Raw genomic sequence first — 21,844 nt, forward strand, 5'->3', positions numbered from 1 at the left:
TTTTCTCCTATGTCCAATGCACATCCCATTTGTCTTTCTAAGTGAGGATTGATCATCTATCCCCGGGTCCTCTTTCTTATTTATCTTCTTTAGGTGTATAGATTTCATTATGTTTATCACATTTTATAGGTCTATATAAGTGAGTATATACCATGTGTGTTTTTCTCCTTCTGAGATACCTCACTCAGAATGATCTTTTCTAGATCCCACCATTTGCCTGCAAAGTTGATGATTTTCTCATTTTTGATTGCTGAATAGTATTCCATTGTGTAAAAATACCACAATTTCTGTATCTATTCCTCTGTTGATGGACATCTGGGTTGTTTCCAGGTTCTGGCTAAAACTGCTACAAACATGGTTGTAGAATATATAAAGAACTAAAGAAATTAAAAAGGATTAAATCAAGTAATCCAATTAAAAAATGGGGTACGGAGCTAAATAGAGAATTCTCTGTACATGAATATAGAATGGCAGAGAAACACTGAAAGAGATGCTCAACATCCTTAGCCATCAGGGAGATGCAAATCAAAACGACCCTGAGATTTCACCTTACACCCATCAGAATGGCTAAAATAAAAAACTCAAATGACAACACATTCTGGAGAGGTTGTGGAGAAAGGGGAACCCTCCTCCATTACTGGTGGGAATGTAAACTGGTACAACCACTTTGGAAGTCAATCTGGCACTTTCTCAGACAATTAGAAATAGTGCTTCATCAAGACCCAGCTATACCACTCCTAAACATATACCCAAAATTTGCTGAAGTAGAGTATATCTTTTAAATAATTTTTTTACCTAAGACTCGTGTTGGGCTTGCAGTGTATTTCAAGCTGGCCTTGAACTTATAATGCTACCTCAGCCTCCTGAGTAATGGGATTGTAGGCATGAGTCACATTATCAGACTTGCTTATGTTTCTTTTTAGTTTAACCATTTTTATTCAGGTGATAGGTATTATACACTAGTATAAATTTGTATTGCTTTAAACAATTTTTTATCACTGAACCAGTTTCCTGTGCTTTTAGATTTGATTTTTTTCCTTTTTTTCCTTTTTTTATTATTTTTTTACACTTTATTCACTTTGTATCCCCCCATAAGCCCCTCCCTCCTCCCCTCCCGATCCCACCTTCCCTCCCCCTTCTTCATTCATGCCCCTCCCCAAGTCCACTGATAGGGGAGGTCCTCCTCTCCTTCCTTCTGATCTTAGTCTATCAGTTCTCATTAGAAGTGGCTGCATTGTCATCTTCTGGTGGACTGGTAAGATCTCCCCTCAGGAGGAGGTGATCAAAGAGCAGGCCAATCAGATTGTGTCGGAGGCAGTCCCTCTTTCCATTACTATGTAACCCACTTGGACACTAAACTGCCACGGATTACATCTGGGCAGGGGTTCTAGGTTATCCCCATGCCTGGTACTTGGTTGGAGTATGGGTCTCTGGGAAGACCCCTGTGTTCAAATCTTCTAGTTCTGTTGCTCTCCTTGTGGTTTTAAAGATACGTTTCTAAGGGAGGAGCAGTCCTGCTAGGCCACAGAGGAGGACTTTGCAGCCAGTCCTGAAAATACCTGATAAAACAGGGCCAGACGAAAGGGGAAGAGATCCTCCCCGATCAGTGGACTTGGAAAGGGACAGGGAGAAGCTGAGGGAGGGAGGGTGGGATTGGAAGTGAATAAGGGAGAGGGATACGGCTGGGATACAGAGTTAGTAAAATGTAACTAATAATAAGAAACAATAATAATAAAAAAGATCTATTTCTTGTATCTTTTTAAAAAGATATATAACATAGTTTGAATATATAGTCTGTAATATATTCTAGCCTCCCATATTATGAAAATCAATCTGGTCTTGATTTTACTGAGAATTTTTTACATGCTACTTTTATGGTATTATTATTATTAGTTAGCTTTGACAAAAGGTCTTTGCATCCCAGCCTGTTATTGAATTCAGTATGTAACCTAGGCTGGCATAGACTGTCAGTAATCTTGTCTCAGCCTCTTGATTGCTACTATCACAGGTGTGTACATCCATGCCCAGCTTAACATAAGTTCTTTATTTCTTCTTGCTTTCAGAGTTCTCTCTTTGTATTTGACTTTCATAGGTTTGGTTATGATGGATATAGGTGGTGACCTCTACACCTTTTCCTAGTTTGTTGAACAACCTTTTTTTATGGGCATTTTGTGAGTAATATTTCAAGAAAGTAGGGGTGTTTATTGATATCATCTTATTTTTTTTTTCAGATACTTTCTCCTTTTACCTCTTCTTTTAGGACTTTTGTTACACGTAGATTATTGGTTTAATGTTTTTCCACAAGTCTTTGAGACTCCATTTTTTCTTCTTTATGTATTTTACTTTTTCACCCATGGATAATCTCTACTGACTTGTCATTCTTAAGAATGCCAGTTCTTTTTTTTGCCAGTTTAAGTACATTCTTCAAGTGAACTTTTCAGTTCATTTATCAACTATAGAATTTGTATTTTTACAATTTCTGTATCTTTATTGATATCCACTATTTTGTAGAATCTAACTTTTTAATTAATAGACTTTATTTGGTCAGTTTGGGGCTTATAGAAAAATGAAACAGAAAATACAGTTTCCCTGTACTCCTATCTACCATCTCTGACTATGACTTCTCTAATTACTAACATCTTACAATGTTTTGGTAAATTTGATAACAACTGATGAGCCAAGACTAATATGTTACTATTAAATGAAATCCATAATTTACAGTAAATTTGATTTTTCTTACTATACAGTTTTGTTGAATATATACTATTACATAACAGCCATCACAACATCATACAGAAGAGAATTGCCTTAAAAATCCATGTGCTACCACAAGCTTCGTCCGAGTAAATGTTCTAGGTTATATCCATACATGGTCCTTGGTTGGAGAAACAGTTCCAGGAAAAACCCCTGTGCCCAGATATATTTGGTCCTTGTGGGGCCCCTATCCTTTCCCTGTCATACTAACTCCCCTTCTGCTGAAGGTTTGGTTATAAGTCTTAGTATCTGTTTTGAAACACTGCTTGGTAGGGTCTTTCAGATGCCTTCTGCGTTAGACTCCTGTCATACGTCCAATGCACATCTCATTTGTCTTTCTAAGTGAGGATTGATCATCTTACCTTGTGTCTGCTTTCTTGTTTATCTCCTTTAGGTGTATAGACTTCATTATGTTTATTATATCTTGTAGGTCTATATAAGCGAGTATATACCATGTTTGTCTTTCTCCTTCTGGGATACTTCACTCAGAATGATCTTTTCTAGATCCCACCATTTGCCTGCAAATTTCATGATTTCCTCCTTTTTGATTGCTGAGTAGTATTCCATTGTGTAAAAGTACCACCATTTCTGTATCCATTCCTCCGATGATGGACATCTGTGTTGTTTCCAGGTTCTGGCTATTACAAATAAAGCTGCTACAAACACGGTTGAGCAAATGTCCTTGTTGGTTTCCCGCAGTAAGGGGAACAGGGACTATCTCTGACAGGAACTCAATGGCAGGCTCTTTGACTCCCCACCCTCCAAGGGAGGAGCAGTTCTGCTAGGCCACAGAGGAGGACTTTGCAGCCAGTCCTGAAGATACCTGATAAAACAGGGCCAGACAAAAGGGGAGGAGATCCTCCCCAATCAGTGGACTTGGAAAGGGGCAGGGAGAAGCTGAGGGAGGGAGGGTGGGATTGGGAGGGAATAAGGGAGCGGGATACAGCTGGGATACAAAGTTAATAAAATGTAAGTAATAATAACAAACAATAAAAAAATTAAAAAATGTTAAATGTTTTAGGTAACATGTCAATAAATCAACACATTGACTTTGTGTGGGAAAAGACCATTGGGCTCTTTCTGTGGGCTGCTGTTTGCCTCTGAAGATAGTTTACTAAACTTTGCAGTATTTCAGATCTTAGAGTAAACGATTCATTTCTAATTATAATTACACAAATAAAAAGTAAAGTTATTCTAAAAAAAAATCCATGTGCTTTTACATGGTAAACGCTTTAGCTTTACCAATTTCTGGAAGCTAGTTAACTTTTTATTGTTTCTATAATTTTATATTTTCTTTTTTTAATATAATTTTTATTTATTAAAATTTATTCACTTTGTACCCCAGATATAGCCCCTAAGCCCCCAGCTTGTCTTCACCCAATCCCACCCTACCTTCCTCCCTCATTTCCTCTCATGCCCCTTCCACAGACCGCTGATGGGGGGACCTCCTCCCCTTCCATCTGACCCTAACCTATCAGGTCCCATTCCTCTGTTTCTTTTATTTCTTTCAGTGATTTAATTATTTCCTCTCTGAAGTCCACAAACTGTTTAGCTGCATCTTCCTGTATTTCTTTACAGATGGCCATTTTCTGTTTGACTCTTTCTTCCTCCGTTTCTTTATGGATGGTCATAATCTGTTTGACTTTATCTTCCTCTAATTCTTTTCGCATTTTGTTTCCTCCATTATCCTCTTCATAAGCATAGATGTAAGGTCATCTTATGATAGGGTGTCCAGGGCTGCTTGCCCCTGTATGACTGGGTTCTGGAGATGCCATATTGCTTTGGCTTTTGTTGGTTGTGCTTTTACACTGTCCTCTATCCATCTGCCTGTCTCAGGTGTTGGCTGTTAGTTTCTGGTACCTCCTGGAATCCTGGGGTGGGGAGAATCCCTTTGGCAGGAAGATGTTTGTTCCTGAAGGTGGCCTCCTCAGCTTTTTGGGTATGGACATCAAATGGCCAGTGCTTCTTGGGAATTGCCACAGCTCACCTCAAGCGTATGGGCCTATGTGTTAACTGTGGTCATTGGTAGTCAGGGGTTCTCTCCTCTCACCAGGAGAAGTCCTCGAGACAGCTTCCCTGCTGCTGAGGTTTTTGCTCTGAATTTAGTGGACTGCTGCTGCTGCTGCTGTTCTTACACTGTGTTTGCTGGTCACAGTCCTCTTGAAGAACCAGGGAGCCCTGTGGTTTGCTCAGTTTAGCTAGGGATAACTGGTTGCACCCTGAAGCAGTGTCTGGGGACTGATTCAGTGGCTCTCAGGCTTCTGTAGGTCTGAGGTTGGAGCTCTGTGCCCCAGTACCTCAAGCAGTAATTAGTGACAGGTGAGCACAACACTCATGGATGTAGCCAGAGGTTAGAGCTTGGAGCCTGTGGAAGCCCAGAAACTTATCCAGAGCTGGTGTCCTGAAGTTGGACCTGATGTTTTCCCCACTGTGGGGTTTCCTCCTGACAGGGAGACCCAGTCTGTAGGGTTTTGATGTCCACAGTTTAGAATGGGATGGTGAGTAGGGCATGCAGGCACAGGCGAGCAGCTCCACGTTGGTGATTGGGTGCCTACAAGAACCCGTGAACTTTTCACTAGAACTTTTAGGGGGTGCGGGGGATGTTCAGCTGCGTACCCTGAGGTTGGACCTGCTGTTTCCATCAGCATGGAGTTTCCTCCTAACAGAGAAACCCAGTCTCTGGTGCACTGGCACCTACAGTTCTCTCTGGGATGGTGAGTTGGTCGCTCAGACAGGTCTCTGGGCTGGCAGCTGAGTACCTGCCAGAGCCAGGGTCCTTTTCCAGGGATTGTCTGTGTGACCGGAAGTCAGTCCCATTGCTTCCTTCACCGTGGGGTTTTTTCTGGACTGGAAAACCAAGTCTCTGCTGTTGCGTTGCCCACACTTCCGTCTGGGATGGTGATCAGAGCCCACACTTCCATCTGGGATGGTGATCAGAGCATGCAAGCTTGTGGCTCTGGGCTGGCAACTGAGCAACTGCCAGGACCCAGGAAGTCTTCCAGGGTTTAGCTGGGTGACCTGAGAATGGGCCAGATTGTTTCTTACACTGTGGGGTTTTCTCTCCCCTGGGAAGCACAATCGTTGGTGTTTGGGCCCAGAATTAAGTCTGTTGGTTGTTGTGCAGTCACTGCTGTCCTGCTGGTCAAACACAGTATCTTCTTGGCACTGCCAACTTGCGTTCCCCATTTTATATTTTCCAAAATGGTGTAGAACTAAAGCATATTAAATATAGCCTTTCAAATTGACTTCTTTCACTTAGCTAGATACTCTTGTCCATTCTCAATGTGATTTGATATCCCATCAATTTTAGTGATTAAAAAGTACCTAATTTTTTGGTATACCAGAATATTTATTTTTTCGTTCACTAAAGGACACCTGCTTGCTTCTGGATTTAAGCAGTTAATGAGTAAAATTACTATGGGTATCCACATGTGTGTTTTTATACAGATCATAATTTTCATTTGGGTTCATGATTGGGAGTATAATTTTTGAACTGTATGTTAAAACTGTGTTACTTTTGTATGAAATGCCAAACCATTTTGCAAAGTAGCTATATTGTTCTTCTTTTTTTTAAACCCATATCTGTTTGTTGTTTATTTAATTTGTGCTTTAGTCCAAGCTAATTTTTTTTCAATGCAGTTTATTCAGGAACCTTGCACAATCATCTGACCCTGGGGAAAGCCAGCCCACAGCTTAAATAGCCTCTGGGTAGCCAACCCCAGCGTGCCATGTGGGCAATGAAGATAGGTCCACATACATGGAAGCAAGCCAGATCCTTGGCCTTAGCCAAATGTGGAGTTGTTCATGACAGAGAGCACTCACCATCGGGAAGGTGGAAGGCGGAAACCAGCTCCATCTTTAAGGCGCAGCATTACACAGCTCTCTGCAGTTCCCCCTTTTTGTTTTAGACGCATCAGGCAAGAGTAGAGGTCTGATCTCTGATATTAGAAATAAATTGGGACTTTGTACTGATGTTCATTTAAGTGTCATCCACCCAAAGAGCATCAGACCCCTCTGATACCTTTTTCTCAGAGGCGGGACCTGGGGCATCAACCCTCATGCAATCAGACATGCTCTTCTCTGGGTGACCCTGAGTGCAGTACTTAGCCTCACATCCTGAGCGTAACATTTTAGCTTTTTATGGTAGCCAACCATGCTTGGAGAGACTGTCCTGCTTCAATGACTGTAAAGGCCTGAATGATCATGGCTGCATTACACTGTTGTGAGACTCTAATTTTGCATATACACCACAGGCAAAACAAGGAGACCAACACCAGAAGGCCTGCTAATGCTCCCATGCCCGCCCATTCCTTCAGATGATTCATGGCTGCAGCAATCCATGATGATAATCCTGTGGCTAGTCCTGCGTCCACTCTGGTAGAATTTACCGTGACAATGGCCACTCTCAGCTGCTCCATCGTAGTATCGAATTCTCCAGTCCAATTACCTAAAATATAGCTCGACAATTGTTTAGACAGATTTGCAGCACAGGAAAAATTCTCTTGTTGTATGCTAGTGACTCGAATTCTAACATACTTTCATTGACAGCCAAGTTGAGCAATTTGCCATAGGGTATCAATTTGCTCCTGCACGAGGTCAATCCTCTGATTGAACACCATCAAGCCTCCTTTTAGTTGAGCATTAATTTCTTTTTGTACATCTAAGGCATGAGCTACATTGGCTAAAAGATTATTCGGGGTCTGAGCAGTCTGCACAGTATGACTCCTGGCTAATGCCGTGGTGATAGCTCTAACAGCCGCCAAAGAGATGGCAGTAACAATGGCGGCTGTAATTCCAAGATCCCTTTTCTGTTTGAAGAGAGTCATAGTGTGAGGGGCATCAACGGGCACAGGCACCCAGTGAGGCATGCGAGTAACCAGCTAGTAAATTTACTAGCATTCCAGCATTGGGCAAAAAAGCAAGTATCATTACCACAATTACTTGGCTCTATCTGGCTAATAATGAATAAAAATGGGGGATATAAACAGGTGTGGGCTTATAGGAAATATTATGGGAAGCCTTAACCCCCTCGTTGGAACATCCTGCATCAGTTCTAGAACTAGCAGTGGTAGTGTCCGAGGTCTGAGTAGGTTCAGGAGACCGTTGCCCCCAGGGGCGAGACCTGCTCTATGTAAATTGACTAACTCCGTGTTTTCCTCCACTTTTGAAAGTTATTTAAGGTTCTTAAATTATTTTTTCCCCTTTTTTAAAATTTTTCATCAATTACACTTTATTCTTTCTGCATCCCCCCATAAAGCCCCTCCCTACTCCCCTCCCAATTCCACCCTACCTCCTCCCTCTACTTGCATGCCACTCCCCAAGTCCAATGATAGGGGAGGTTCTCCTCTCCTTTCTGATCTTAGTCCATCAGTTCACATCAAAAGTGCCTGCATTGTCCTCTACTATGGCCTGGTAAGGCTGCTCCCCCCAAGGGGGAGGTGATCAAAGAGCAGGCCAATCAGATTATGTCAGAGGCAGTCCCTCTTCACATTACTATGTAACCCAATTGGACTCTGAACTGCCCTGGGCTAAATCTGTGCAGGGGTTCTGGGTTATCGCTATGAATAGACATTGGATGGAGTATGAGTCTCTGGGAAGTTCCCTGTGTTCAAATTTTTTTGTTCTGTTGCTCTCCTTGCTGAGACCCTGTCCTCTCCAGCTCTTAATATTTCCCAGTTCTTACCTAAAATTCCATTCACTCTGCCCAACAGTTGCCCATCAGGCTCAGCATCTGCTTCGATAGTTTGTAGGGCAGAGGCTTTCAGAGGCCCTCTGTGGTAGGTTCCTAGGTTGTTTCCTGTTTTCTTCTTCTTCTGATGTCCATCCTCTTTGCCTTTCCGGATGGGGATTGGACATTTTAGTTAGGGTCCTCTCTCTTGCTTAGTTTCTTTAGATGCACAGGTTTTAGTGGGTTTGTCCTATATTGTATGTCTATATGAGTGAGTATATACCATGTGTGTCTTTTTGCTTCTGGGACAACTCACTCAGGATGATTCTTTCCAGATCCCACCATTTACCTGCGTTTTTCATGATTTCCTTATTTTTCATTGCTGAGCAATATTCCATTGTGTAGATGTACCACAATTTCTGCATCCATTCTTCAGTTGAGGGGCATCTGGGTTGTTTCCAGCTTCTGGCTATTACAAATAAAGCTGCTACAAACATCGTTGAGCAAATGTCCTTTTTGTGTACTTGAGCCTCTTTTGGATATATGCCCAGTAGTGGTATGGGTGGATCTTGAGGAAGCGCTATTCCTAGTTGTCTGAGAAAGCGCCAGATTGATTTCCAGAGTGGTTGTACAAGTTTACATTCCCACCAGCAGTGGAGAAGGGTTCCCCTTTCTCCACAACCTCTCCAGCATGTGTTGTCACTTGAGTTTTTGATCTTGGCCATTCTCATGGGTGTAAGGTGAAATCTCAGGGTTGTTTTGATTTGCATTTCCCTAATGGCTAGTGAGGTTGAGCATTTCTTTAAGTGCTTCTCTGCCGTTCGATATTCCTCTCCAGAGAATTCTCTGTTTACCTATCTTCCCCATTTTTTAAGTGGATTACTTGGTTTTCTGCTTTTCAGCTTTTTTTTGGGGGGGGGTGGAGCCTTGCAGAGGACCCTCTATAGTAGGCTCCCGTCCTGTTTCCTCTCTTCCACCACTTCTGGTGTCTATCCTTTTTGTCATTCTGAATGAGATTTAAGCACCCTCCCTAGGATCTTCCTCAGTGTTAGCTTCTTTAGGTCTGTAGATGTTTATCCTATATTATACAGCTAATATCCCATTATAAGTGAGTATATGCCATGACTGTCTTTCTGTTTCTGGGTTACCTTACTCAGGATGATCTTTTCTAGTTCCATCCATTTGCCTGCAAACTTCATGATTTTCTTGTTTCTAATAGCTGAATTTTTTACTCCACTGTGTAAAAGCACCACAATTTCTGTATCCACTCCAAATCCACATGTAGCTTGTTTCCAGATTCTAGCTATTACAAATACAGCTGCTATGAACAAATGTCCTTATTGAATGGTGGGGCATCTTTTGGGTATATGCCCAAGAGTGATATAGCTGGATCTTGAGGTAGTGCTATTCCCAATTATCTGAGAAAGCACCAGATTGATTTTCAAAGTAGTTGTACAAGTTTACACTCCTACCAGCAATGGAGGAGGGTTCCCCTTTCTCCACATCCTCTCCAGCATGTGTTGTCACTTGAGGTTTTTATCTTAGCCATTCTGATCAGCATAAGATGGAATTATGGAATTTCAGAGTTGTTTTGATTTGCATTTCCCTGATGACTAAGGATGTTGAGCATTTCTAAGTGTTTCTCTGCCATTCAATATTCCTTTGTTGAGAATTCTCTGCTTAGCTCTGTACTCCACTTTTTTTTTAATTCAACTGAGAATAATATTCATTTTATTAGTTTTTTTTTAAATTTTTCATCAATTACACTTTATTCATTCTGCATCCCCCCATAAGCCCCTCCCGCCTCCCCTCCCAATCCCACCCTCCCACCTCCCTCTGCTTGCATGCCACTCCCCAAGTACACTAATAGGGGAGGTTCTCCTCTCCTTTCTGATCGTAGTCTGTCAGTTCACATCAAAAGTGGCTGCATTGTCCTCTACTATGGCCTGGTAAGGCTGCTCCCCCCCCCAGAGGGAGGTGATCAAAGAGCAGGCCAATCAGATTATGTCAGAGGCAGTCCCTCTTCACATTACTATGTAACCCAAATGGACTCTGAACTGCCCTGGGCTAAATCTGTGCAGGGGTTCTGGGTTATCGCTATGAATAGACATTGGATGGAGTATGAGTCTCTGGGAAGTTCCCTGTGTTCAAATTTTTTTGTTCTGTTGCTCTCCTTGCTGAGACCCTGTCCTCTCCAGCTCTTAATATTTCCCAGTTCTTACCTAAAATTCCATTCACTCTGCCCAACAGTTGCCCATCAGGCTCAGCATCTGCTTCGATAGTTTGTAGGGCAGAGGCTTTCAGAGGCCCTCTGTGGTAGGTTCCTAGGTTGTTTCCTGTTTTCTTCTTCTTCTGATGTCCATCCTCTTTGCCTTTCCGGATGGGGATTGGACATTTTAGTTAGGGTCCTCTCTCTTGCTTAGTTTCTTTAGATGCACAGGTTTTAGTGGGTTTGTCCTATATTGTATGTCTATATGAGTGAGTATATACCATGTGTGTCTTTTTGCTTCTGGGACAACTCACTCAGGATGATCCTTTCCAGATCCCACCATTTACCTGCGTTTTTCATGATTTCCTTATTTTTCATTGCTGAGTAATATTCCATTGTGTAGATGTACCACAATTTCTGCATCCATTCTTCAGTTGAGGGGCATCTGGGTTGTTTCCAGCTTCTGGCTATTACAAATAAAGCTGCTACAAACATCGTTGAGCAAATGTCCTTTTTGTGTACTTGAGCCTCTTTTGGATATATGCCCAGTAGTGGTATGGGTGGATCTTGAGGAAGCGCTATTCCTAGTTGTCTGAGAAAGCGCCAGATTGATTTCCAGAGTGGTTGTACAAGTTTACATTCCCACCATCAGTGGAGAAGTGTTCCTCTTTCTCCACAACCTCTCCAGCATGTGTTGTCACTTGAGTTTTTGATCTTGGCCATTCTCATGGGTGTAAGGTGAAATCTCAGGGTTGTTTTGATTTGCATTTCCCTAATGGCTAGTGAGGTTGAGCATTTCTTTAAGTGCTTCTCTGCCATTCGGTATTCCTCTACAGAGAATTCTCTGTTTAGCTCTGTTCCCCATTTTTTAAGTGGATTACTTGGTTTGCTGCTTTTCAGCTTCTTTAGTTCTTTATATATACTGGATATGAGTCCTCTGTCATATAAAGGGTTGGTGAAGATTCTTTCCCAATCTGTAGGTGGTCGCTTTGTTTTGATGACAGTGTCCTTTGCTTTACAGAAGCTTTTCAGTTTCATGAGGTCCCATTTATTGACTGTTGCTCTTAGAGCCTGTGCTGTTGGTGTTCTGTTCAGGAAGTTTTCCCCTGTACCAATGAGTTCTAGGGTATTTCCCACTTTTTTTTTCTAGCCGATTTAATGTGTCTGGTTTTATGTTGAGGTCTTTGATCCACTTGGACTTCAGTTTTGTGCAGGGTGACAAATTTGGATCTATTTTCATTTTTCTACATGTAGACATCCTGTTAGACCAGCACCATTTGTTGAAGATGCTATCTTTTTTCCATTGTATGGTTTTGGCGTCTTTGTCAAAGATCAGGTGTCCATAAGTGTGTGGGTTTATTTCTGGGTCCTCTGTTCGGTTCCATTGATCCACCATTCTGTTTCTATGCCAGTACCATGCAGTTTTTAAAACTGTTGCTCTATAGTACAACTTAAGATCAGGGATGGAGATACCTCCGGAAGATCTTTTATTGTAGAGGATTGTTTTAGCAATTCTGGGTTTCTTGTTATTCCAGATGAAGTTGAGAATTTTTCTTTCCAGGTCTATAAAGAATTGTGTTGGTAATTTGATGGGCATTGCATTGAATCTGTAGATTGCTTTTGGTAAGATGGCCATTTTTACTATGTTAATCCTGCCAAGCCATGAACATGGAGATCTTTCCATCTTCTCATATCTTCTTCTAGTTCTTTCTTCAGAGATTTGAAATTTTTTTCATACAAGTCTTTGACTTCCTTGGTTAGGGTTACTCCGAGGTACCTTATGTCATTTGTGGCTATTGTGAACGGTGCTGTTTCCCTAATTTCTTTCTCAGCCCTTTTGTCTTTTGTATACAGGAGTGCTACTGATTTTTTTTTTTTTTTAGTTAATTTTGTATCCGGCCACTTTGCTGAAGGTGTTTATCAGCTGTAGGAGTTCCCTGGTAGAGTTTTTGGGGTCACTCATGTATACTATCATATCATCTGCAAATAGTGATAATTTGACTTCTTCCTTTCCAATCTGTATCCCCTTGATCTCCTTCAACTGTCTTATTGCTCTAGCAAGGACTTCCAGAACTATGTTGAAGAGATAGGGAGAGAGTGGGCAGCCTTGTCTTGTCCCTGATTTCAGCGGGATTGCTTTAAGTTTCTCTCCATTCAGTTTGATGTTGGCTATAGGTTTGCTGTATTGCCTTTACTATGTTTAGATATGTACCTTGTATCCCTGATCTCTCCAATACTTTAAACATGAATGGATGTTGGATTTTGTCAAATGCTTTTTCAGCATCTAGGGAGATTATCATGTGGTTTTTTTCTTTCAATTTGTTAATATGCTGGATCACATTGATGGATTTCCGTATATTGAACCACTCCTGCGTACCTGGGATAAAGCCTACTTGGTCATGGTGGATGATATCTTTGATGTGTTCTTGCATACGGTTTGCAAGTATTTTGTTGAGTATTTTTGCATCAATGTTCATAAGGGAGATTGGCCTGAAGTTCTCTTTTTTGGTTGGGTCTTTGTGAGGTTTAGGTACCAAGGTGACTGTGGCTTCATAGAATGAGTTTGGTAATGTTCCTTCTGTTTCTATTTTGTGGAATAGTTTGAAGAGAATTGGAGTTAGCTCTTTTTTGAATGTCTGGTAGAATTCTGCGCTGAAACCGTCAGGTCCTGGGCTTTTTTTGGATGGGAGACTTTCGATGACTGCTTCTATTTCCTTGGGGGATATAGGACTATTTAATTGATTTACCTGGTCCTCATTTAGCTTTGGTAAGTGGAATCGATCAAGAAAATTGTCCGTTTCATTTAAATTTTCAAATTTTGTTCCATATAGACTTTTGAAGCAAGTCCTAATGATTGCTTGGATTTCCTCAGTGTCTGTAGTTATGTCCCCCTTTTCATTTCTGATTTTGTTGATTTGGATGGTGTCTTGCTGCCTTTTAGTTAGCTTGGCTAAGGGTTTGTCGATCTTGTTGATTTTCTCAAAGAACCAGCTCTTGGTTTCATTGATTCTTTGAATTGTTTTATTTGTTTCTAATTGATTGATTTCAGCCCTGAGTTTGATTATTTCCAGCCATCTGCTCCTTCTTGGTGCGTCTGCTTCTTCTTTTTCTAGGGTTTTTAAGTGAGCCATTAAGTTGCTTGAATGCACTGTCTCAAATTTCTTCTTGAAGGCATTTAGTGCTATGAACTTTCCTCTTAGCACTGCTTTCATTGTGTCCCACAAGTTTGGGTATGTTGTGTCTTCATTTTCATTGAGTTCTAGGAAGATTTTAATTTTTTTCTTTATTTTTTCCCTGACCCAGCTGTCTTTTAGTAACAAGTTGTTCAGTTTCCATGTGTGTTTAGGCTTTTTGCTATTTCTGTTGTTACTGAGGTCCAGCTTTATTCCATGGTGATCAGACAGGATACAAGGGATTATTTCAATCTTCTTGTATTTGTTGAGGCTTGCTTTGTGACCAACTATGTGGTCTAATTTGGAGAAGGTTCCATGAGGTGCTGAGAAGAAGGTAAATTCTTTTGTGTTTGGGTGTAAGGTTCTGTAAATGTCTGTTAGGTCCATTTGATTCATGACCTCTGTTATAGATATTGTTTCTTTGTTTAATTTCTGTTTAGTTGACCTGTCCTTTGTTGAGAGTGGGGTGTTGAAGTCTCCCACTATTAGTGTGTGGGGATCTATATGTGGTTTAAGTTTTATCAATTTTTCTTTCACAAATGTGGGTGCCCTTGTATTTGGGGCATAGATATTCAGAATTGTGATGTCTTCATGGTGGAATTTTCCCTTGATGAGTATGAAGTGTCCTTCCCCATCTCTTTTGATTAATTTTCGTTGAAAGACTATTTTATCAGATATTAGAATGGCTACTCCTGCTTGCTTCTTGCATCCATTTGCTTGAAAAGCCGTCTTCCATCCCTTTACCCTCAGGTAATGTCTATCTTTGTGACTTAGGTGTGTTTCTTGTATAAAACAGATTGCTGGGTTTTGTTTACACATCCATTCTGTTAGTCTGTGTCTTTTTATTGGAGAGTTGAGTCCATTGATATTGAGAGAGAGTAATGAGCAGTGGCTGTTAGATCCTTTGAATTTGATGTTGGCTGTGGTCATATTGTTGTGTGCTTGGTTGCTTTTTGTTTTACTGTAGTGGGGTTATTTATTTCCTGTGTTTTCTTGAATGTAGCTAGCTTTCTTGGGTTGTATTTTCCCTTCCAGTGTCTTCTGTAATGCTGGATTTGTTTGTAGGTATTGTTGAAATTTGTTTTTGTCATTGAATATCTTGTTTTCTCCATCTATGAGGACTGAGAGTTTTGCAGGGTATAGTAGCAGTAGGGTCTGCATGATATCTGTCCAGGCCCTTCTGGCTTTCATAGTCTCTGTTGAAAAGTCAGGTGTGATTCTAATGGGTTTGCCATTATATGTTACTTGGCCTTTTTCTCTTGCAGCTTTTAGTATTTTTTCTTTGTTCTGTATACTTACTGTTTTGATTATTATGTGGCGGGAGAATTTTCTTTTCTGGTCTAATTTATTGGGTGTTCTATAAGCCTCTTGTATTCTTATTGGCCTCTCCTTTAAGTTGGGGAAATTTTCTTCAATGATTTTGTTGAAAATATTTTCTGGGCCTTGGTGCAGGGAATCTTCTTTTTCCTCTATTCCTATTATTCTTAGGTTTTGTCTTTTTATGTTGTCTTGAATTTCTTGGACGGTCTGTGTCAGGAATTTTTTAGATTTAACATTTTCTTTGAGAGATGCATATATTTCTTCCATTGTATCTTCCACACCTGAGATTCTTTCTTCCATTTCTTGTAGCCTATTGGTTATGCTAACCTCTGTAGTTCCTGCTTTCTTTCCTAAGTTCTTTCTCTCCACAATTTCTTCCATTTGTGTTTTTTTTTTTAATTTTTCCAATTCTATCTTCAGGTCTTGAGCTATTTTGTTGGTTTCCTTCCCCTGTCTGTCTGTATTTTCATGTTTTTCCATCAATTCCTTCAGCTGTTTGTTTGAACAATCCACTGTTTCTTTTATTTCATTCAGTGATTTAAGCATTTCCTCTCTCAAGGCCACATACTTTTTGGCTGCAGCTTCTTCTATTTCTTTTCGTATTTTATTTGTTTCCTCTGTTATCATCTTCTTGAGCATAGATGGTAGGTCGTCTCCTTGAATTTCATTTATGCTGGGGTGTCTAGGGCTATTTGCCCCTGGATAACTGGGTTCTGGAGATGCCATAATGCTCTGGCTTTAGTTGGTTGAACTTTTACGCTGTCCTCTACCCATTGGGCTATCTTAGTTGTTTGAATTTAGTTTCTGGTTGTTCCTGGACTGTTGTAGTGGAGAGAATCCCTTTGGCAGGAAGATGGTTTTTCCTCAAGGAAGCCTTCCCAGATTTTTGGGTATAGTCCCTGGATGTCTGGTGTTTTTTAGGAGTTGCTACAGCTCACCTCAGGCATAGAGACCTGGGTGGTAACTGTGGTCCTGATTAGTCAAGAGGGCTCTTCTCTCACCGGGAGAAGTCCTGGAGACAGCTGCCCTCCTTCTGGGTTTCTTGCTGTAAATTTAGTGTTCAGCTACTGTAACCTGTGTGTCCCGTGGTTTGGTCGGTTTTGTTAGGGATAACTGGTTGCCCCTTGGAGCAGTATCTGGGGGTTGATCTCAGGGTTCCCTGTCTTTTGTAGGTCTGAGGTTGGGGCTCTGTGCCCCAGAACCCAAGAGGTAATCTGTGGTGTGTGAGTACTGCTCTGGTGTCTTGGGGCACTCAGTTCTGTCTGTAAGGAGTAGTTGATACAAAGCAGGCCTCTGGGTTGGCGGAGCGTGTGCCCACCTGCTAGTCTGCGGGAGCTGAGTTTCCAATCACTCTGTGCTCCCTGTTTGGGCCCAGATTTGTGATGGCTGGCCGTACTCACCTGTTTGCGATCTGTAGTCTGCTAGACTTTCCCTAGCTGACCCCAGCAGCACGGTTTCTTCCTTCTCTGTGGGGTCCTCTCCAGACAGGGGTTCCCAGTCCCTGTTGTACTGAGGCGTGCAGCTTGTCTGTACAGCTGAGCTGAGCGAGCAGCTCTCTGCGCGGGGCAGGAGCTCGGCTGTGATGGCGGCAGAGACCTTCCGGGGAAAGACTGGGTGACCAGCGATCAGACCCGCAACCTTGCTTCCCCGTGGGGTCCCCCCGCGACTGGGACTCCCAGTGTCAGGTACCCCTGTGCCCACGGATCAGCCTGGGAAAGTGATTGGGACACGCCCGCTTGTGGCTCCAGCCCGGAGACCCAAAGCCCGTGTTACCGGGGATTTCTTCCGGGTTCTGGCCGGGTAGCCGTGAGTGGACCTGACCGATTCCCAGGCTGTGGGAGCCTCCCCTCACCTGGGAAACAGGATCGATGTAGTTTCAGGGCCCCGAGTTTAGTCTCCTGGTCTCTGTACGGAGAGTGCTGTCCTACTTCTCAGAAGTGGTGCTCTCCCGGCGCCGCCATCTTGGCTCCCCCCCCTTTTTTTTTAACCAGAAATGAGTAAGAGTTCTTGCTTCTTGTTTTTAATTGCTGAGTAGTATTCCATTGTGTAAATGTACCACACTTTCTGTATCCATTCCTTCATTGAAGGACATCTTGGTTGTTTCCAGATTCTGGCTATTACAAATGAAGCTGAAGTCCTTATGAACAAAAGTCCTTATTGAATGGTGGGGCATCTCTTGGGTATATGCCTAGGAGTGGTATAGGTGGAACTTAAGGAAGCGTTATTCCTAATTGTCTGAGAGAGCGCCAGATTGATTTCCAAAGTGGTTGTACAAGTTTACATTCCCACCAGCAATAGAGAAGGGTTTCCCTTTCTCCACATCCTCTCCAGCATGCATCATCCCTTGAGTTTTTCATCTTAGCCATCCTGATGGGTGTAAGGTGAAATCTCAGGGTCATTTTGATTTGCATTTCCTGAAAGACTAAGGATGTTGAGCATTTCTTTAAGTGTTTCTCTGCCATTTGATATTCCTCTGTTGAAAATTCTCTGTTTAGCTCTGTACCCCATTTTTAAATTGGATTACTTGGTTTTGTTGTTGTTTAACTTCCTCAGTTCATTATATATTCTGGATATTAGCCCTCTCTCAGATGGATGGTAGGTGAAGATCTGTTTCCAGTCTGCAGGCTGTTCTTTTGTTCTCCTGAAATTTGCAGTCAAATGGTGGGAACTAGAAAAGATCATCCTGAGTGAGATAACCCAGAAGCAGAAAAACACATATGATATATGCTCACTTATATGTGTGTATTAGCCACATAATATAGAATAAACATACTAAAATCTATAGTCCTAAAGAAGCTAAACACCTAGAAGGACCCTAGGAAAGATGCTTAATTTCCATTCAGAAAGACAAACAGGATAGACATGGGAAGCAGAAGACAAGGAACAAAACAGGAGCCTACTGAAAACTCTAACCACCTGAGGGTATCAAGGGAGATACTGAGACTCATGGCAAAACTTTGGGCAGAGTGCCATAATCCTTATGGAAGAGGAGGGAGATAGAAAGACCTAGAGGGGACAGTAACTCTACAAGGAGACAGTAGAACCAAAAAACCTGGGCCCAGGGACCCCTGCAGAGCCTGATATTCCAACCAAGGACCATGCATGGAGAGAACCTAGAACCCCTGTTCAGAGGAAGCACATAGGCTGCTCAGTTTCCAAATGGGTTCATTAATAAGGGGTACATTATTCGTGTTGCCTCTGACATGAACTCAGTGGTCAGCTCTTTGATCACCTCCCCCTGGGGGTGTGGTATACAGCCTTGCCAGGCCACAGAGGAAGATGATGCAGCCAGCCTTGATGAGACCTGAGAAGCTAGGATCAGATAAAAGGGGAGGATGTCCTCCCCTATCAGGGGATTAGGAGAGAATTATAGGGGGAGAAGAGAGAGGGTGGGTTGGACAGGGAGGAGATGAGAGAGGGGTGGCAGAGAGGATACGAAGTTTATGAATTGTAATATATAGAGAGAAAGAGAGAGAGAGAGTTCTTGTTTCACATCCTCGTAGTCATTTGGTATTGTAAGTTTTGATTTTAATAGGTGTGGATTTTTTAAAAATACAATTAGCTAATGTTGTATGAAGCTGAATATTTTTGTATGATTATTGGCTATCTTATTGTATCCTTTCCCTACTGTTTATCAGATCATTTTTTCTTGTGTTCTCTCGATTCTTTCAATAAAAGCCACAAATAGTTCATTTAAAATTATGTGGGTTTCTTATGAATCCTTGTAAATACTTTCTGCTTTCCATTCAACCAACAACCATACTGCAAGTCTTTGTTTCCTTGACTTCCTGTACAAGATTACTCTTTTCTAATGTTTAACAAAGCATAGGAAAGGTTCTGGGAAGCACCAGCTTGACCTTTAAGATATCTTATCAAAAGGTTCTTTAGTCGTGCTCTTAAGATTTTACTATTTTATTAATAGTGGATCTGGCTTTTAGCTTTGCCTAGAAGCTAGATCTTGTTTTGACAATTGTCTTGTTCTGTGGAGAAACTGAGAATGAAACAATGCATTTCTAAAGCCAACGAATTATAACTCATTTGTGTTTAATAGTTTGTTCCTTGAGAGAGCAAGATTTAAAGCTATGCCTATGTAGCTCCCATAGCTTGTCCCTGAGGGCCTGTCCCTTGATGTAGCCTGTGGTGGACTGTTTGTCCTATAAGCATGAGATCCTTGGTTTATTCTTCACATGCCATTGCCTTAAATAAACAATCTTGTACTCTTGCCAAAAGGGCCTGTTACCTCTTTGTACAATGCAACAAACAAACATTTCATTAAATCCTCAAAGAAGGGATTTAAACATAGAATAAATACTTGGGTTAAGGTATAGAAATGGAGATAAATGTAAAAGTATGTTAGCAGACAGTTGCCACCAAGAACACAGGACATTTCTATTTTCCCTTTGCTTTGTTATTAGAACATTCAATTACCAGTTTCTAGTTTCTGGTGGCCACCTTTTACATCCCACTTTCAATGCAAACACTACATTCTAGTCTTCTGTCATTTGGTTCACATGGGTTATCTATCTTTAGAATACTCTTCACCTTGCTTACCAGTACAGTGCCTTACCTGTCAAGGCATAAAATGAGTGCTACCTTCTCTTTAAGACCTGTGTATACATGCTCACATGTACATGTGCAGCACAAACACATGTGCAATACAAAGCCACAGTGCCCCTGTGAAGGTCAGAGGTCAGCTTTGGTGTCAATCTTTAAACCACTTCAGAACAGCACAAGTTAATGAAAGGTAAAGAATGACTTTAAAATATTTATTCAAGGAAAGATAATGCAGGCTGAGGAGATATTTCAGTGGAAGATTAAGAAAGTGTGGCCTTGTTTGAAGCAGTCACTCTTGTTCTCTATGGACACCAAGCTAGCTGCTCTGTAAGCTTTGGAAATTCACCTGTGTCTACCTGTCACCTTGCCTAGAAGTACAAAGATTACACACATGTTTTACTGCATCCAGCTCTGCATAGGCTCTGGGAATCTAAAATTGGGTTTTCATGTTTGTACTTTTCTTTTACAAACTGAGTCATATCCCCAGGCCTACGAGATTTTTTTTTTAAGACCCATCATCTACCGTTGCTTAATAGGGTATATGACACAAAAAAACCTACTCCTAAATCTGCAGAATCTTAACATTATAAGCACTTATTTCTTAGATCATAGCTGGATGCGAGTTGACTAGGGTAATAATACCAGTAAGTTTCACTCTGCAAAGTTCATATAGTATCCCAGGTCCCTAATGTATGAAGACTGGCAACCTATATCCTGTTCTGGTAAATCAAGTTTTGAATCACAGACATTCCATTCAATTAATTTTGTCAATGAGTGCTTTAATACCATAATGGGAAAATTGATTATGGAATTTATAGTTCATGAAACTTAAAAATATTTGCCCCCTGACCTTTGGATAAAACATTTTGACCCTTCATTTGAGGCTCTGTGAGAAGAGAACATCTGGGTCCTTTATTTTATTAAACATAATTTCTTCAACTCTTTAGATATGTTGGTAATACCTGTTTTATAAAGTTTTTATACAAAATCAAACAACTAGTCACCTTCAAGATCATAATCTGTTGGCTGGTTCTTTTTAAGTTCTTGATTTTTTTTTTAAAGCAAGGGTAAACTTCTGAGTTGAGTAATCATCCCAAATATGGGTTAGATTTCCTTAAGTGCTTTTAAGTCTTTAATTTTTGTGGTGGGTGGGAGATTAGATTTTCTTTTTTTTAAAGATCTTTTTATTATTTATTATATATACAGTGTTCTGCCAGCGGCATGCCAGAAAAAGGCACCAGATTTCATTATAGATGGTTGTGACCGACCATGTAGGTGCTGGAACTTGAACTCGGGACCTTTGGAAGAGCACCTAGTGCTCTGATCCTCTGAGCCATCTCTTCAGCCCAACTCTTTTATCTTTTATACAACAAAATATTTTGTGTGAAAATGTTACTCAAACTTCAGAAATTTATAAATCATCCTTAATTTCCATTTCCTGGTTTCAAAGATAGCCAGAGTTGAATCACTAAAGACTTTTGTCTGTCACACATATTTCTTTGGGCAGCTCAGAGCAGTGCACTTGTATGCACACTTCTAGATAGCCAGGAACATATCTAAATCTTTCAGAGTTCCACGTGGTTATTTTCTTATCTAAAACCTCCTTTCAGAATTCTAGCTTTCTTCCCCAAAATGAAATTGCAGAGGTAAACAGCTGTGATGTTAGAAGCAGGCCACTGGGGTTTTCTGTTATGCCCTGGAAATGGGATTCTTTTTCAGAGCAGAGCTGTGAATCAAATCAAATAACACCTTGGAAGTGGAGATTTGCCAGGAGCTGTCAGTTTGATCAAATGTTGACTGTGCTGAGGATAAGATGGTACTTAGAGGAAAGTCCAAAACATTACACTGGTTGTCTTACTGCTAGCTTTTCATGGCTATTAGGCAGTTTGGGCAGGAACAGCTTCAAATTAAATCCTTTCAGACTCTGCTCTTCTTACTGAGGTCCGTGAGGGTTTTTGTTTTGTTTTCTGATGCTTCTTTTCTCTCACCCTCTTCTTTTGTATATGCTGGGGATGGAATCCAGGGTCTTCAGCTTGCTCAACAGTCACTCTTCCTCTGAGATATATCCTTGACCTTCATTAGTTTTCCTTGAATAAATAAAGTAGTTCTTTGCCTTTGGTTAACTTGTGGCGTTCTGAAATGGTTTAAGTATTTGACAGTATTTTG

General features: G+C 41.2%; 1 protein-coding gene across 2 annotated transcripts in view; it reads left to right on the forward strand.

The window, feature by feature from the left end:
• The window catches only part of Tbc1d8b (TBC1 domain family member 8B), a 109,566-nt gene that overhangs the window by 47,867 nt on the left and 39,855 nt on the right, over window positions 1-21,844 (forward strand). The gene's annotated exons all lie outside the window — the stretch shown is intronic.

Source organism: Meriones unguiculatus, chromosome X, assembly GCF_030254825.1.
Source record: "Meriones unguiculatus strain TT.TT164.6M chromosome X, Bangor_MerUng_6.1, whole genome shotgun sequence".
Classification (NCBI taxonomy): Eukaryota; Metazoa; Chordata; class Mammalia; order Rodentia; family Muridae; genus Meriones; species Meriones unguiculatus.